Raw genomic sequence first — 19159 nt, forward strand, 5'->3', positions numbered from 1 at the left:
GAAATTCTACCTCAGTGAAGGTATTAGGGGGGTGATATGTCGTTCCAGCCACAACCTGCGTAACTGTTGTGACTGGACTTTTCAATGTGTTTCACCCGAAGAGACAACAACAGTATGGGCATGTGACTCTGCAGGACAACGCAAACTTAAACTAACCGTGATCTTAACCTTAAGATCAAAGGTGTTTTATTGAGATTAATTTAAGTAAATGTCACGGGAAATAAATAGTGAAGGTGATGTCATGTCCTGGAGCTCCACTGATCACGTGACTCTCCATTGACTACTGGTTGCTGACATTGCTGCGATACCACCCCCTAGTGGTTTTGGGGTGACTCCACAAGGCTCACTGTAATATGGAATCCAATGGGGACTTTACACTTATCAAAAACAACTTAAAAGCCTGGCTTTCATTGTTTCTCAACATACGTTTCCTCCTGGGACACAACGTTTTGTTGCCACGCTGGGGTTCGTTCTATGGAGTTTTTTACGTTTTGGTTCTGGGCTTTGATTAACAGGCCCTGGAGAATACAAGTTAGATATTAGGCCCAAGCCCGACCCGACATTTGGGGCATCACAGTCAGGTTTGGGTTGGGTTGGGATTTTTTTTTTTTGCTCTAGGCTTAGTCTATTGGACACACTATGTGGTTATACTCAATATAAAATAGAGGAGTCGGGCTTGATTTTTTGGGCCTGATCTAACCTCTACTGGAGAACGGTGGAGACTTGATGCTGCTCTAGAGCTTCCTCCCATTTTAGAGCTTTATAAGAACATGCTCTGTGGGAGAAGATTTACCTGTCGTGATGGATTCTCTCTCGATTGGTGTTTTTAATGTAAATGGGGAGGAGTGCAGTCTGCTAATAATATGTCCATGGGTCTGGGTGAGACTTGAACAATCCTCTCCGTGGTCCGAGTTGGATTTGACCAAACACATGAGGAAGAATTGAGGTCTAGAGAGGATACCTCCAAATCCAGATTTCTTCCTCCTCATGTATACACACTTTTTTAAACTTTTGTACTTGTTGTCACTGTGATCTCTTCACGGATTCATGGTCAATGCTTCAAAAGACAGGCCAACGTAAAAGCAGTTCTTTTCATTGAGGAAGCCTGCAATTTACATGAAACGTTGCGACGAGAACATCCTCTCTGCGCTAACAAGGCCGTGCGCGTGATTACCCGTACAATATAAGTTGGCCAAGTCCCACCTCTGGCGAGAACTTTTAAAGAAATAATTAGCCGCAGCTTTACATTTTGGCTGCCTTTGGGGTCAGGCTTTCAGTGCGACCTTTTGTTGTGGCCGTCTCCTTCCTCAGACGCTCGGCCCTCATTACTCTGCGCTCTAAAATGCCAAGGGCCCCCAGCCTTTCACAGTCGAGTGATGGAACCGAACACGTGGGCGGATGAGCAGGTAATAGCGTATAGCCGTTCTTTTTCTTTTTTTTTTTTTCCCGCCGAGACGCCGCGCCACGCACAATTGATCGGCCCTAATGATGTTTTTAAAGGCAGCTGGCGACGGTGGGGCGAAACAAAGATGTCCGCCCATACCTGGTGGACATTTGGAATGTAAGAGAGACACAGAGGGATCAAAGGAGAACACTTGAGCTGTCAAAAACACACGAGGCACACGCAGGATTTCACGGCAATGCACAGGCTTAATGGTCAGACTGAACAGGGCTTCTGAGGAGAGACAGGGCTTTGAAGAAGACCATACAAAACTTTACTCCAGCGGCACATTTTCTGCCTCATGTCTCACCTAAATCTTTCATTCATCCTTTGAGAACCCCTTGCCTTGACCATGTTGAAAGTGATCAAACAAAAACCCCTACTTTTGAAAAAGACCATTCTAATCCACCCACTTTTCTTGTCCACAGGACTTCCAAGCCTTATGTCCATCGAATCTGTCAGTTTCTTTCATTTGTTTCTAATCACCTTTCTGTGCCTTTCAGCCACAGCATCCAGACACTTTGGTGAAAAATATGGCCTCAAAATCTCACTTAAAGGGACTCGATACTAGCTACTGCCACCTCAGGTCTTACATGTAACTGCAGTTTCTATTTGAAGCTCCTGCATGACAGTACTTAAGGCCCTGCAGGCTTTTAGCAGCAGTTGTGGTGAATTGGCCGGGGCTCATTCTACACATTACGACATTGCTGGTGCAAGTAGAGGGTAGAAAATACAATTTTTTTTAAATTTTTAAAGTCTGTCTAGTCCCTTTAAGCCTGGTCAACACGGCAGGATAATTAGGCCAATTGTAGTCCCGATATTTTCCTTCCAACAATCTTAAGGGCACTCCAATTCTCTTCTTATCAGATATTCCTGAAGTGTGTGGTGTGTTAAAGGCCAGCACACACTACACGTTTTTTCTAGTCTTAACCCTCTTGGGGCCTTTGGTCATTTTGAACCAAAAGCCACTGTTCAGTTGCAAACAAACTGCAACTTACCGCCACTGCCCCTTCTTCGTCAACCATGTTGGTTTACTCTGGGGTCACATTTGATGTTTTTGCGAGATTTCCCGTCAGACCTGGGAATATTCGTGAGTGAAATGGGTTTGTTTGTGATGTGCCGTGTGGGTACACACTGGACAGCCAAAACTGTTTGGTTTGGAAAACAATTTTAAAATCTTCCAACGTCAACCCGGCTGGTTCAGCACCCCAGCTTCCCCAGAAAGTCCCGTCACAGTTTGGTGGGTATGTGGGGCGTATCTCTCATACTGATGAGCTTCATGTTGTATTCTCTTTTGTCTTCCTCTTGGCCTTTTAATGCTGAAGCTTGATTGACTTCACCCAATCCTTTCCAAAAGTCCTCCAACATCTTCAGCTACTCCATACCAACCTTTCCATTCCTTACAAGGGTTTGAAAAAGTTGCATTTTTTTTTTTATTCGCTCAGAAATGATTGGATCAGATTGAAAATCACAGCCGCCCATAACCTTTTAATCTTGTCCCCTGTAGAATTCTCCCATGTCCCAAGCGGTACATTGCTGTAACCTCACACATATACTATAAGCCCCGAACTCCCTCGTGTATCATTACCGCTGCTCCAATCTGCGGCCCGTGACCTGAGCACCACCATAACCCCGCCGCGCTTTACGGAGTCAGGGCGTTCTGACATTCCCCGCACAAATAAAGCCGCTGAGCTACACGAGCTGCTTCTAGTTGGGAGGGGTGTGTGTGCGCAGAATATATATGGCACATATCAATTTTTAAATAGCACATTATTCTCACTGTTTCCAGGAGAATCCTTCCAATATTGAGTCTCCCGTGTGTTCATTTTAATACTGCTCCAAAACAACGCTAGCATATATCGAAGTTTGCATGTTCAATATTGGGAAAAATGGGTGAGGACAAGGTGAAGGTTTTGGATATCATATTATCTGCATATGGATTCCCTGAGCACATTTATAGGCATCTCCTGTGGTTCCACCCACTCTGTCGTTCTCTAGTTACTGCCACTGACAGAAAACTTCTTAGGCAAGAGGCAAAATGTCACACATTTACCGAGCACCTTTAACGGGAACTTTGGCCACAGAATTCCTAGCAATAGATTATAAACTGAAAGGGTCTATAACTGTGTTTCCATCATACAAATGTTGCAATTAAAACCCTTAATTCACAAATAGCGTTTGTTTTTGATTTTTGCAAATAAGTGTTAATGTACATTTTGGATGATGGAAACAGATTTTTTGTTTTAACGTTGCGACTGGTGACTGTTGGCGGAGCCCAGCTTTGGACAGGAGTGCGTTCATGCTAACAACAGTGCACTTCAAATATGGACAAAGTTCAACAACTGAAAACTTGCCCAGAGATGCACACACACATTTGCTGTTTTTCATTTTTGGTTACATTTTGCTGCACAACTAAACCAAAATAAAGATTTTTTCTTTATGTATTCATTAGTTTAAAGGGAAAAGATGGCCTTTGGTGGTTGCCTCGCTTTCGTCAATCCTTTGGTGTTTCCCTCGCTTTCGTCAGTCTACCCCAGGGCAGCTGTGGCTACAATAGTAGCTTATCATCACCGGGTATGGTGTGAATGAATAATGCAATGTAAAGCGTCTTTGAGTGTCCAGAAAAGCGCTATATAAAACCGATTTATTATTATTATTTTTATTATTATTATTATTAATATTATTATTATTAAAAGTAAGAAATAAACTACATGGCAGCAGGTCAAAATTCCAAGAAAAATTTCATCTGTAGACATTAAGTAGAAAAAGACACGCACACTCAAAAGCAGGTGAGACTGGCCAAAAGTGAAATAATTGATAATAAATAAAATTATCTGCACAGCAATTTGAGCTTCCAATTTTTTTAAAATCTACAGTTACATCATTTAGGATGTTTCGGTCCACATGCCTCAATGGCGCGACTGGTAACTGGGAAATTTCTTGAATTTGGATAATTGATTTGGCGCCGCTCCTACAATACAACATGTAAGCTCGGAGATGATCGGACTGCTCTGAGTTCAGATACAAGAGATAAAGACAGCAATGGTGGCCTCCAGTGGAGAAGTGTAGCTAATGATAAAACTTAAACAAAAAGCATTGCACCAGCGAATTTAACGTTACTTTTGGTCACAGCCTTCAATATAACATTATGTAGCATGTTTTGAATTAAATCCTAGTGTGGAGAATAATATAATGAGCATCTTATTAGCTAACTGTACAAGCATTAGCCGTTTTGTTTACGTACGACTTTATTCAGCTTGAACGCGGTGAGGTTGAGAGTTTCAAGTGTTACCAGTTTCCTTGAACGCAGCACAAATCAAATATCTCGTCATAGAAGGGGGCGTGGCTTCGCCGAGGGGGAAAATAGAATCTTCAGAGAAACACAATTTTCCGCTCTTTTTAGCCATTTTGTGGTGAAATATGAACTTATTTATCACACATAAATAAAGTCAAGTCTAATTCGGGCTCATATGGATATTTTCTCACAGCAGAATGTTCAGTAGAAGTGAATAAACGGTAGTTGTAGCTAGTGCTAGCTAACCGTTAGCATTAGCGTGATGCTAACATTTTCCGTTATTTATGTATTTATGGGCTATTGAACCACTTTGCTCCTCTCCGTGTCTTTGTATCTTTATTTAAGAGAGAACTATTTTCATAATTCAGCATTTGTTAAAGTCGAAAGTTTAGATTTAAATATTTTATTAAATATTTTTCCCCCTTAACTGTTTTCAAACATGACCATATATGGGCGATTCCAGAGATGCTGTCTGTACAAGGGTGAATTTGAATGTAAACAGGAAGATAATGTGACCATTCCGTAGACGTCCTCGGTAACAGAATGCTGTGTGTTTTAGAATGTTGCATATGTAAATGACGCTGCAAAGACACTCATAACTCCACTGCCTTCGCAAGAGAACACACGCATTTGTTAAGCTCCCGCAAACTTGACAAACGTTGACATTTCTGAAGATGTCTACGACCAAAACACCGACCATGGACGACCTAACCCAGGTATGTATCTGTTTGTGTAATGCTGGGTTTACACATTTGCACGATGTGTTACGAGTGACAGTTTTGCGTCATTTGTGACGTTCGTAACACGCCTTAACGTATCTTAATGGGATTTAACAGACAATCATCAAATTCCACTCTCATTTGGGATCCTCGGCCTCGGTATTCGTGACGGGTCGTCGTTATGAGTAAACCCAGCATAAGATTAGACTTTGTGTCAACAGAAATGAACTCTTCACTTGAAACTGTGGACACATCTATCGCACTATTGTTTAAAATACTCCAAAATACAGTCCATCCTATTGATAAACCTGTTTAAGAGCTGGTTTGGCTCAACTTTGGACAAAGTTTAGGGGTTTAGTTACTCCGTGTTTAGTACAATTAAAATGAACAGCTAAAAATGTATGTCTTTCAAATAACCATCTCGTCTCTCTCCACAGGTGAAAGCCCTGGCCGGAAAACATAATTTGAAAATTATGTTTGAAGACCAGGAGGACTCTCGCCGTGGGACCTTTAGGACAAAACTCCATGCGGGCCATTTCTTTGCATTTGGACAAGGCCACAGCATAAGAGAGGCAAGGGCTAAAGCGGCCACATATGTGCTGCGTGAACTGAAGCGTCATCTGCCCCAGTGTGAGAACAGTCAACAGTCTCCGGGTCTGACAGTTCACAAAGCCAACATCGCCAATGCCTCAACAGGGGCTCAACCGGGGCGGCGCACACCACGCAACGTCGACTCAAACCCCTGTTCATCCCGTTCTGAGGGGGTAGAGGCCCGGTGGAGGAGGTACCCTCAGCACAGCCCGATTCAGTCCAGGACGGCAGAACCAGAGGCTGAGGACGACATAACTCAGGTTTGTACAATCCTTTGTGTAAAATATGACTTTGTGTCAACTGAAATTAACTAAACTACTTGAAGATTTTGACACATCTGTAGCACCACTGTTGAATATTTTCCAAAAGACAGTCCGGCCGAATCATTTGAAAAACAGGGCTGCACAATTCATCAACAAATTGGCAAACTTTTACTAGCACAGCGTAAAGAACAGAGTGCGGTCACTTGACTTCCCGGATTCAGTTGCATTGTGGCCTCAGTTTAATAATGATTTAGTATTTCTAAATCTGTTTTGACACAATTTCATGAAAGAGTGAAGTGCTTATGAGTTCTGCTTTGATATGGGGGATTGTACTGTGGTGAAACGGTTTTGTAATACTGTATATCAAAATGACAATGTCATTGCAATAATCAAGGCAGTAATCGAACATCTCATACTATGCAGTCATAGCAAATGGGCTCACATTATTGTAGATTTAACAGATTTAACATTAACATGAATAAAACCTGGTTAAGACATGTTTACATTTTGTTTAGGCCTGGTGTAGCTCAACTTTAGACAGATTTTAGGGGTTTAGTTACTCCCTGTTTAGTACAATTAAAATGTACAGCTCAAAATGTATTCCTTTTCAAATAACCATCTTCTCTCTCTTCACAGGTGATCAAACTGGCCCTAAAACACAAACTGAAATTGATGTTTGAGGACCTGGACTCTCGGCGCGGGACATTCAAGGTAAAACTCCACGTGGGCCAGTTCTTTGCATATGGACAAGGCCGCAGCAAAAGAGAGGCAAGGGATAAGGCCGCCACATATGTGCTGCGTGAACTCAAACGTCTGCCCCTCGGTGACAACCATCGACCGTCTCCCACCCTGACAGTTCACAAAGCGACCTTCGCCAACACCACAACCCGTCCCCAGGCGAAACAGGGGCGGCATCAACCATGTACCGTCGACTCGGACCCCTGTCCATACCTTTCTGAGCGGGTGGAGGCCCGGTCGGTGAGGTACCCTGAGCGCAGCCTGATGCAGTCCAAGACCCCAGAACCAGAACCAGTGGTCCAAACCTTCAAGACCTCAGAACCAGAGGCTGAGGACATCTTAACTCAGGTATGTACATCCCTTTGTGTAAAATGTAACTTAAATACTTGGACATTTTGTCACATCTATCACACTGCTGTTTAATATCTACTAAAAGACATGTTTACATTATGTTTAGGCCTGGTGTAGCTCAACTTTAGACCAGTTTTAGGGGTTTAGTTAACTCATTGTTTAGTACAATTCAAATCTACAGCTCAAAATGTACTTCTTTCAAGTAACCTTGTCTCTTGTCTCTCTTCACAGGTGACCAAACTGTCCCAAAAACATAACCTGAAAATGACGACCGAGGACCTGGACTCTTGTCGTGGGACCTTCAAGATAAAACTTCGTGTGGGCCAGTTCTTTGCATTTGGACAAGGCCAGAGCAAAAAAGAGGCAAAGGCTAGGGCGGCCTCATATATTCTGCGCGAGCTGAAGAAACATCTGACCCTGCCTGAGAACCTTCAGGCTGAACAGGGGCGGCTGAAGCCATTTACCGTGGACTCAGACCCCTGTTCGTATCTTTCGGACTTAGTGGCTTGTTGGGTGGGATACCCCGACTACAGCCTCGTACAGCAGTGGCGCGGCCCAGCGGGATGGCACTATGTCATGAAGGTCACCCTGGGAAAGCTGTGGGCGGACGGGGCCGGTTTGACCAAAGAGGAGGCAAACAAAAATGCAGCCGCCGAGATGTTGGACCAACTGGGGATTTTTACCTCAAAGACCCTAGAGGTCTAGGTCTAAACCTCTCGGATAGTGTAGAGCTTTGTTAATCAATAACAAAGTTTAAAGGAATAGGCCACCATTTTTACAGACAGAGATCTGTTCTAACCTGAGCTTAGACAAGTTCATGTGTACCTGTCTGATCTTCACACGTGCCTTCAGTCACGTAAACACAGCACAGGCGGCGTTAGCGTTTAGCCTGTCCTAATCTCCTCTATAGCTCCAATCGAGGTGAAGATAGAAGCTACCGAGCTCTTCCACGTTTTCCCTGTTTAAATGTGGTTACATGAAGTGTTACACTACAAGGTATAATTACACTGAATTAAACAATGTGGGTTTTTTTCTAAGCGGTAAAGTGAAGATATTGTTTACAATATAGTTCACCCTTTTTATCTGCTTAGAAAACTGACATAGTTTAATTTAGTGTGATTGTACTTTGTAGTGTAGCACTTCATGTAACCACATTTAAACAGGGAAAACGTGGAAGAGCTCGGTAGCTTCTATCTTCACCTCGTTTGGAGCTATAGAGGAGATTAGGACAGGCTAAACGCTAACGCCGCCTGTGCTGTGTTTACGTGACTGAAGGCACGTGTGAAGATCAGACAGGTACACATGAACTTGTCTAAGCTAAGGTAGGGTGGGCGGCACGGTGGCGTAGTGGTTAGCGCTCACGCCTCACAGCAAGAAGGTCCCGGGTTCAATTCCCACCTGGGCCTTTCTGTGTGGAGTTTGCATTTTCTCCCCGTGTCTGCGTAGGTTTCCTCCGGGTACTCCGGTTTCCCCGACCACTAAAACATGTACAATAGATTCCCCTCTGAGGCCAGGACTCCCCTGAAAAAGAGATTCTTAATTTCAGTGGGACTGTCCTGGTTAAATCAAGGTCAATAATAATAAAAAAGAACATATCTCTAGAATATTTTAGGTTTAAATGTTGTTAAATGTTTTTTTTTCACCATGGGGGATGGAGGCTGCAGTAAATGGCTGACAAAACACTTGGAAACTAAAAGCTCTGATGCTTTTAGTTTCCAAGTGCCTTCACATAATATTGAATCATTCACGTCTCTTACTGTCCCACACTGACCTACTGCCCAGGGAAACCACTCAGAGGACAAAACTGTACGGCTCTGGACATTTTAGAACAGTGAACACCAGCCTTACTTTGGGACTGGTTTGATTCTCTCAATTATAGTTTCTTCCTCAATTTACTGACGATTATATGTGATCAATTCACAGAGAAAATTAAGTTGCGTTACCCTCAAACTCTTGATGCCAATTGCAGCAAGATGCAAGACTGACATGTCGGAGCATAAGACTGACTAGAGCATGGGTAGCACCTAGGACGATTATTTTACCTGACAATAAATGGAGGGCAAACCTGACCCAGGTGACCATGAACACTGTTGTAATGTGATGACATTGACCTAACGCGGTACACTGAGCCCTATCTTCTAGTTCTTATTACTGCAGACTTTGTTGTAATGATAAAATATTTATTTTATCTGAAGTCAGTGCATTACTATTGACATGGTGTCCTCTGTTCCACTCCCCCTTGGGAGTGTCTGTTTCAGATGATGGGTCGTTGGTGTTGTGGTCTTCAGCCCTGTCCACGGAGGAACAGAAGAACCCCGCCTACAGGATCTGCACAAGAAGAACTGAAGCTCCAATCAGGACTGGACGTTCTGCAGTCTTATCTGCTGAGGGACTCCCATCGGCTCTATAGCGACACAGCCCAATGTCGCTCTAGAGCCTAAAGAACCAGTGATTGATTGATTGATTGGTTTTGAGGGCCAGAAGATAAGCTCGAGAGCCGATTAAGCCCCCTGGCCTGACGGTTCAGGTGTCGCCCTTTATGATAAAAAAAACATGGTTCTTATGGTGTATGGGTTGACTACATTTTTTTTTCTTCAGCTTTTAGCATGTTTGCTAATCTTCCTAATTCCTGATTAGCATGTTTTTGATACATAGCTGTTTTTGTAACTTTTGTTTCTCACTGCTTCTTTGATCATGTGTGTAAATAAAAGTGGAAGCCTGCTGGCCTAAAGTAGAACTGCATGTAGCATATTATTGAACATAAACATACTGTTTCATCGCAGAGACTATGTTATTTTAAGTTGTACTACAAAAAATACCAAGGCTAAAGGATATAAAGTCGTTGGAAATGCCTGAATAAAGCTTGATATAAAAATATGGTCTCTCTTTCTTGTGTACCACTTGAAAGAAAAAGTCGCTTGGTGCATGTATCAATAATTTATGAGAAAAACTGCCTTCCTCTTCTCTCTCGACCGATTCGCTCTGACACACACCCACACACTTTCTCAAAGTTCTCTAAGCGCGCCCCAAATCAAAGCATCTCTTCGAGCTCCAAAGTGTTGCCAACCTTTCACAACAAAACAGCCAATATAAGGAGGTCGGAATATTCACTGTGATTCTGCTTTACACATTTGGCCCACTACCACGAGGGACAATGGGGGGGAGGAGGGAAAAATAAATGTCCGCCTCTTTCCTTGGGGAGAGTTCGCACATGATCGAAGGTGGTTGTCGACGGTTGGCGTGGCAGAGGGGGAGGCCGGTTGGATTAGAGTGCCAGTCCGGCTGTTTTGTTTTATGGGCGCTCGTGACGAATGCCCTACTTTTTTTTGGCCACAAATTACCCCGCCTGCACCGCCTCTCTCCCTCCTGGCCCACCCAACCCTCTCAACGATGGGGTGGATTTATTGTGGCCGCCTCGCACCTGACACCCACAGTTTACTAAAGAGAGAGAAAGGAGCACTGAGCGCAGTTGTGCATGGGCTTAGTACGATGAATGGCTGTTAAAATGGGACACACTAAGTTACAAAAATATAAAATGGAAGCGGGTAGAGCTAATTCAGATGAAATTTATGGGCACAAATTGCCAATGAAGCCTAAGCTATTATGGCTCTGTGCATGGAATGTTTTTGGCTAACTTCCTGTTGGCAAGTGTCAGGACGACGGAAGTGCCGAGACAAAGCAAAAAGTGGCAAAAGTGGGCGGGGCGGAAGAAGGTGAATAGAGTTCGGAAAATGTCACATCGCTAAGCATCATGGGATTAGCAGCAATTATAAACCAATGGAGATTTTAAAATGTAAAATACCGGAGTTATTGTTTACCAGCAGTAACTCAGCAGCTAACGGAGCTGTCCCACGGCTTTTTTCTCCACTTTTTATACTGTTTTTTTAGCTAATGTTAGTCTTTGGAAAATGTATGCTAATAGTTTCAAAGATGGCGGATCTCCAGGGTAACTGTAGATTTTCCCGAACTCTGAGGAAATCATAGAAATCCTGTTAGCTAGCTATCTGTGCCTGTTTCTACAAATGCATACTTCTGTTAGCCAACCACTTACCGAACCTGTATGAATTTTATGTCCTTTTCATGGATTTTTTAGGCATAATTCCTGTGGTTTCTTCATTGTTAACATATTATGGGGGGGTTTAGTGGCTTCTGGATGTGTTTCTGACCCCACTAAAAGCAGAAATGTAACGGGATGTGATTTAGCATTTAGCGCAGAGGCAACTTCCACAGGTAAAATCTACAAAAAAAAGTCTGTTCTTTCGTGAATAATTTCTAGCTAGGTATTCTATAGCTAGGTTTTGATATCACCTGAATGTGGTCGATGGGTTGACACCAGCTGAAAACATCTGTATCTTTCATAATTTGCAATGTTTGGTGGCTAAATGCTAATAGCTATGTGAAACACTGAGCAGGCTAACGGACTCTCCCGCTAGCCGCTAACTGTCCACATACGTTTGCCGCTTCTCCTGTTCATTCCTATGGTAAATACTATTTCCGGTCGACATCATAGCGTAAATTAAAAATAAAATAAGATTTAAAAAACAGAATATAAGCCGAGTGTATTTCGTTAAAAAAAATGTTCAGATGGTGGTGCTATTTTAACTTTTGCTAGCATTACATTAACGTTAGCCTCATTGACTCCTTCTACTGTTAATTTAAACATATACTGAAAAGAAATGCAATAAATTGAAAACATGGGCACTTCAATTTCTTCAAGTACACACTCCATTTCCCACGATCCTCTTTACATTAAATGAAAATAACATAATAATGGAAGCTTTTATGAGCAAGCCATATTCTCTGTGCCATTTGAAACTATAAGCCCATATCTGTTGTTATACGGCACACTCCACTGGAGCCACTAACGAAGCCTGTTGCTATGATACCACTCGCCACAGTAATAAATACACACCTTATTTATTTATCTGCGCAAATTAAAACAGAATTTACACAGGCAATAGAGGGAGCAAAAGCAACTCAATTATGCATGAATTGACTTTATTGGAGGTAATGGAGTTTTTTTTTGTCGCTAACACAGGAAACTGGTGATGATGGCGGTGCAAGCGTGCAGGAGAATAATAAAGTGCCTACAGTTTGTAATTTGAAACTGCGAGTCGTATAGTAATGCAACAGTGGATAGCGCCAGAATCAAATGTTGCCTTATATACAGTATAAGGCACAATAACCTATTCCTAAACACGTAGTAAAGCTAAATCCATTTGGCCGGGACAAAGTGTTTTGAGACATTTGTGGTAAAAATTGACAGATGCTTCGTATTATGAGTAATTGTAAACCTGCCCAAATGCTAAAAACAATTAGCCTGGTGGATGCTAGCTTGGTGAACTTAACTGGCTCGCTCTGCTCTTGGGAAAGTGTGAAACGTACTTATGTGCCGAGGTGGTCACTAAGTACATTTACTTAAAGAGGCTAGATGCAAGTTGGCCATTTTATACTCACTACTGCCACCTCAGGTCATACATGTAACTGCACCTTCTATATTAAGTGGACAGTGCAGGGTTTTTGAGGCAGTTGTGGTGAACAGGTCTGGGCTCATCCTACACATTAGGACATTGCTGGAACATGTAGGGGGAGGAAAATACATCATTTTAATATTTTTCAACTCTGTATAGTCCTTTTAAGAACTGTATTTTATTTTTGTAGTATTGAGTATAACTTACGACTTTCACGGCAATACAATTTGAAAGGTAAATGCTACTTTCTTCTCCACTTTCCGAAGTCAAAAGTAAACGTGTCCATGTATTTTGAATTTTGAAGCCTAATGGTATCGCAGTGGTTAGAGCTCGTGCTTCACAGCGAGAAGGTCCCGGGTTCAATTTCCCACCTAGACGGGGCCTTTCTGTGTGGAGTTTGCACGTTCTCCCCGTGTCTGCATAGGTTTCCTCCGGTTACTACGGATTCTCCTACCACTAAAAACATGTACAATAGGCCTGGATGTATGATTTGTGTGCGTGAATGAATGAATGGTGGTGATCAGAGTGAATGAGGAACAAATCTATGACACTACTGTATGTGAAGCGCTTTAGGTGGCTTGGCTATACAAATAAGCTTCCACTCCATACCACTTCTTTAAACTTAGTTGTACTTTCTACTTTGAACACTTTTATTCAAGTAAGAAATGAATGAAGTTCTTTAACCACCACTGCTTAAAATAGGAGAAAATAGTAAGACGTTTCAGAAAAGCGTCTTAGAATTCTGCACCACAGTAACAAATGGAACTCTGCCACATATGGTTTGGAGCTCAGCACAATCTGCGAGTGCAATTGAATTACGGGGGGGGGAAAAGATAGCAGATTTTGATGCATTGTGATTCCATCTGTACTGGGCAAATAGAGGAGTGTTTTCCCTTCTCAAAATGCTGAGACAATGCGCTTTGGCTGAGTTTAAACATCAACATGTCACTCAATCTGCTGAGTTCTGCTTCAGAGAAAACAGTGCCTTTGTGGAGAGGACATAAAGGCTAGGTTTTTGCCACCACCAGCGTTTTAATATCGTCTAACCTTGGCTGTCATTTTACTTGGAGTGGCAGTTTTTAACAGAGGACTTTGAATAGTTCTGAACAAAAGGGGACTTCATCGACCGAGCAAGATCACACATTTGTTAGAAAAGTATATCCGTTAACTCATTACGTAACACTTCTGAAAGGTTGTACATGGGATGAAAAGGCTTTTTTACTGCAAGCCGTGGATAATTGCCCATGAGTCGCCACTGTTGGGCAAATTAGAGGCTCCATTTTCTCCTTCAAATGTTGCCCAATTAGCCTTTTGTGAAGATTAAGGCATACTTTTTGTCCTCATTTGACCCATCTCCAGATTCTGAGTTAGGGTTTATGGTCAGAAGTCTTTAGTCAGATGATTAACCTACTGTACATGCTCTCCTCTTTGACATCGTCAGAAGATCGAGGAGGGCGAATGTATGAAAAGGACTTTATATTCTGTCGAAGTTTCAATTGGAATGAAACACAAAGGGAGAAACACGCTTTTGGAAAGAAATGTCCAACAAGAAAATTTGCAAATGTTTTCCCTGATCGTCAGATGGAAGTGATCGGATTCACAAACCTGCCACATTCATCTCATGTCTGAAAGTCCGTTCATCTGACCAACATCAAGCACATAATTTAAAAAACTGTCACCACTTTTGGACACTTTATGAGACAGTCATTTGTTCATATGTGCGGGGAGAGAAGATGTTAGACTTTGTGACAGTTTTTGTTTCATGTGGCTAGTTCCAGCTATTATGGAGACGTTGACCATAAAGTTTAACAATTACTGTAAATAGAGTATATAGTAGAATTCTTAGCTGCCCATCAACTCAATTTTAAAACATTGGCTTTAGTATGTTTATGTAAACGCAACCTAGTACGAAACCACTACAGAATCCAAATACACTCTCCTTAAAGTGATAGTCTGGAGGTCTAAATGTTTTACACATTTTATAAAATGTGCAAAATCGACCACCTGGTTTTGCAAAATGTAAAGTAATAATATATGTATTTTTTTGTAGAGTCCCTCCTTCCTGGATCCCAGCAACTAATCAGAGTCTAGCATCCTCCTGCGTTGACCAATTAGATTAGTTTTTCCTGTGAATCAGCCTGTCAGGTCCAATCAGGAGGGAGGGGGAGGAGCTTAATCATTTCCTTTTGAAAGTTCTGTTCCTGCCCTCCTCATTGTGCAAACTATTTTGGGCTCTATAGTTAAAGCAGTTCTAAGTAACGTGTTTACCTTAATAAATCCTCTTCGTGGTCCCTGTGGGGGTAATACAAGTGTTTATGGGATGATTGGAGGGTCTTTCATCTCCCCCTGGTGTCTCTGGCCAGAAAACCATGTTTGCAACTTGACTGCCACCGGACCGGAGCAACCAATACACACTAATGTAATCACGAAGAAGAAGCTAGCAGGCTAACGGGCAAAGCTAACTGCGGGCTAACGTCACTTTAAACAGTATTTACAACCAAGTTTGAGTGAAAAAAAATAATTTCCATTGTATAATTGGATGTACAATATCCCTCTCTCCCTTCGCCTTTCCTGTCAGCGTAGTATTTACTCTCCAAGACAATTAATAAGTTAAAAAAATCTAACTTGCTACGACACCTGCAGTTGCACCTCTAGGGGTTAGAGTTAGTACTGCTTTAAAGAGGGGAGGGATCTGATCGTTTACTTTCAACTTTCACTCTGTCTCTCCTCACTTTGCAAACTTACAGACAATCACTTTTAGCACTGTAACATACCCCTGTACCAGTGCCCTCTCACTCTACCGCATTGTGCAACAACAACAACAACAGTTCTTTCCACAAATCACCGTTCGTTTACATGTAGGTCCTGAGAAGGTGGTGAGAGCCTAACTAGTGCCATGGCAGTCCACTGTGTCACGGTGAAGGCTGGTCCGCTGTCTGCTGCTCGGCCCCATTGCCACAACAAGGATCAAACCGATGCTTTTGCCGGTGCAGGTGGTGGTTGTTGTTGTGGTTCGGATTTCGTCTTCACGCCGTCAGCAGTAGACAGACACGTCGAGCCCGGTTTCCTTCAGCGGCTTTAGTCCATAATACTGTGCTGCTGTAAGAGACAGGGAGAAAAATAAGGAGTCACAGTGCTGCGAGCAAGTTAGTTTTCAGAGGACATGATCTGATACAAGCACCAAATATGGCTTAATGTAGTCGAGGAACAGAACAATTCAAGAGGGTTTCAATGACACTGTAAATAAGTGTCAGAGCCCTGATAACTACATTTTTGAATACTTTTTTTGGGACCTGCTCCATTCAAATGATTATGACACACACTTTCAGATAGCATCCATACCAATTTTGGTGCTTGTATCACAAATTGAATGATTTTTTAGCCTACTTTGCTACGCTAATAGTGCAACTCATTCCAACTGAGGAAATTGCAGCTCTATTACTGGCCAATGCGGCTACAACAAAGCAAATCGATTCACTTTACAATTCAGCTTCCATACCACCAAAGTCGGATCATCATGCTTTTGCTGTTCGTCTGTTTCTCTTTTGACTCCAAGTATTTTTTTATAACAACTAATCAATTATATAACTGATAAACAAACACGCCAATAAACAATCTCCCTCTTTCATTACAGGTTCTCATGGGTAAGGAAAGAACTTCTCATCCTCATAGCAGGGTGCTGACATTGCAGCAATACCACTCCTTAGTGGCAAGGGGCGACTTCAGAAGGTTTGCTATAATATCATGGAGTCCAATGGGGACTTTACACGTATCAAAAACAACGTAAAAGACTGGCTCCAAAGACGTTTATTGTTTAAAAAAAATTAAATAAAAAAATGCAGTTTCCTCCCGTGATTATTTTTATTTTCAAATCTTTGATTGATTATGTCAATGGTTCTTATGTACACATTTGTTCCTAAGGCCTTCTTATAAAGATTGTGGCAGGACGACTTTTATGCACTAAAATTCTTCAGTCTCAGAATATTATCACAGTCAAAAGGGACCAAAAATGTTTAGTTCCTTTCTCACGGTCAATAACATATTCCTACAAATTATGTCATTATGTACAATACAATTATTTGAGAGAACACCAGTGATCAGATTATGTTTTTATGATGACGTAGTAGGACACTTTTTACACAATGTCTAATGAAATTAATGTCACATGAAAGTTTTACAGATTTTTTTTTTAAAAATACCACAGATACTTCCAAGGTTACTCAAATCCGTAGTTAACTGAGTACATGCTTGTCATGCCCATATGGTAGTTTCGAGGGCGTGTCTTTGCATTACCATAGTCAATATAATCCGTCTTGATTTTAGAATGCAAACTTCACTTCAAAAGTTTAACTTATAAAATTACAGTACCAGCAACAAAGTATCTCCCCCCGCTTTTCCATGCATACTATTGGAAACTATACCTGACTTCAGCTCGACTTGATGCTGTCACTTCTCCAGTACGTGCTACGTGCCTGTTCCTTCAGCCCATAGAGTGAGTTCCAGGAGGCGGGCGCACTGTCAGAGCGTTCCCCCAGTGCGGCGCAGCGACTGCTCCCCCCGGCTCCCCCCAGCTCCTGATACATATAATCATGGAGGGGACTGGGACGGCAAATGGAGGGGTGGCTGACACCTCCATGTTTAGACTCCCCACTGCTGTCAGGGAGAACCACAACAAGGCGTGGCGCGCCTAAGCCGCGGAGGGAATTAGCAACGAAACGGCACTCGTCGGTGTTGAGAGAAAGATGGAATATAGAAGGAGCTGATAAAATGAGAGAATAAATACAGATTGGAGCCAATATTCAATGCAAACTTGTGCTAGTCCTACTGTAAAACTGAATCTTTTTTTTTTGACACAGTGCAGAAAAATCCTTACTCTGAATTTTTAACTAACACTGGAGGTATGAGTCATGGCAGAAAAGGTATAGGGGAATGTGTGGGAAAGTCAGTATAAGTTTTATTTGCTGATGTGGAACCGAAGCTGAATAACATGGACATCTTTGGAAAGAGTGTAAATGGTCAAAGACTTATGCCTCTTGCCCAAGTTAGAAAAGTTCTTCTTCTTAAAAATGTTTTATCTAGAATAACTCCAATTTCCACTAAGATTTCCTCAATTCAATTTTTGCTGAGTGAGAACAGTTGCCTACCAGCGCTTCATAAAAAATACTTTTACATTAGAAAGTTATTGTAGTAAACATAACTTTGAAACTCAACTATTCACAAAATGTTGCATGTTGTATATTCCAAGAGTTTTCTTATGGCAAGATCGCAATTCAATGACATTATTACTTAATACCTACTAACACCCCCTCTTTGAGCAAGGTAGAGTCCTATAATTCCCAACACCCATGACTGACAGACTGGTTATACTGACACAAACAGTCCCTTGTCATCCGTTTTCATGAAAACAACCATTGGACTGATTTTAGGAAGAACCATTCCAGTACTTGTGCCTTTTGCTTCGCTATGGCTTTAACATCTTAAGAACACCTCACACTGCTATCGCTTTTTAAATATAGAGTAAAGACCTGGGAGACCCTTCCTTCAGCTTTTGTTAGCACAGCGGTGATTACCCAGCCGTGCGATTTGACCACATCTTTGTCTTTGTATCCTCGTGTGCGCCTCTCGCCGCTTTCTTCTGCAAACTTAGAAGAATAAGAAGAAGCAGGTACCAAAAGCATTTCCCATCACGGGGTTTGGAAAGAGAAGCTGGGAAAACACAAACTTACAGTTTATCTAGTTTCGCTTCTTAACAGGAGATGTTTGCGGTTTGCCTTCAGGACAGATGCGGGCGGAAAGCACTGGTGGGGAAGCGAGGAGGGCTGTCTCCCAGTTCTGATTTTTCCACTTTTCACTCGCTCGGTGTGTGTGTTTTTAGAAGGAGAAGGCGTACGAGAAGCTGCGAGGGTGCTCTTTGTTTGTTCGTATTTTCATGGAAAGATAGTAAATAAATTTCATTTTACACACAAATTTCAGTCGTTGACGTACTTCTGGGCAGGTCAGACCAGAAGCGAGATCAGTGCCACTTTGCACCGCCCTGGCCCACAGTAGAAACATCATCATTTGAATGTAGATGAAGTCATTACACCATTCCTCCACGGATTTAGTGCATTTTCATACCCCTTCCGTTGGCATTCTTGAGTCATGGTTCCCAGATAATCTCTTATAATGAGCAGTGGGGCCAATCTCTTGGTTTACCGTTCGTCATGGCTTCACCACATTGCATTCGCCAACATAAGTGAGAAGAATTTGTTGGAACTCTGGACCTTCAGGATCCGGTGAACTTTAGACCT

At 42.2% G+C, this 19159-nt stretch overlaps 1 long non-coding RNA gene across 2 annotated transcripts in view; it reads right to left on the minus strand.

The window, feature by feature from the left end:
• LOC306980452 overlaps nt 1–19159 on the minus strand; it is a 359700-nt gene that overhangs the window by 199038 nt on the left and 141503 nt on the right. Inside the window, exon 3 of one of the 2 annotated variants that reach the window (XR_013794026.1) lies at nt 8639–8715. The exons of the other annotated variant lie outside the window; for it this stretch is intronic. This is a non-coding gene — a long non-coding RNA (uncharacterized lncRNA). Of the gene's footprint in view, nt 1–8638; nt 8716–19159 lie in introns of those variants that run through there. 2 annotated transcript variants of the gene reach the window in all.

Source organism: Gobius niger (assembly GCF_951799975.1).
Source record: "Gobius niger genome assembly, chromosome: 21".
Taxonomy (NCBI): Eukaryota; Metazoa; Chordata; class Actinopteri; order Gobiiformes; family Gobiidae; genus Gobius; species Gobius niger.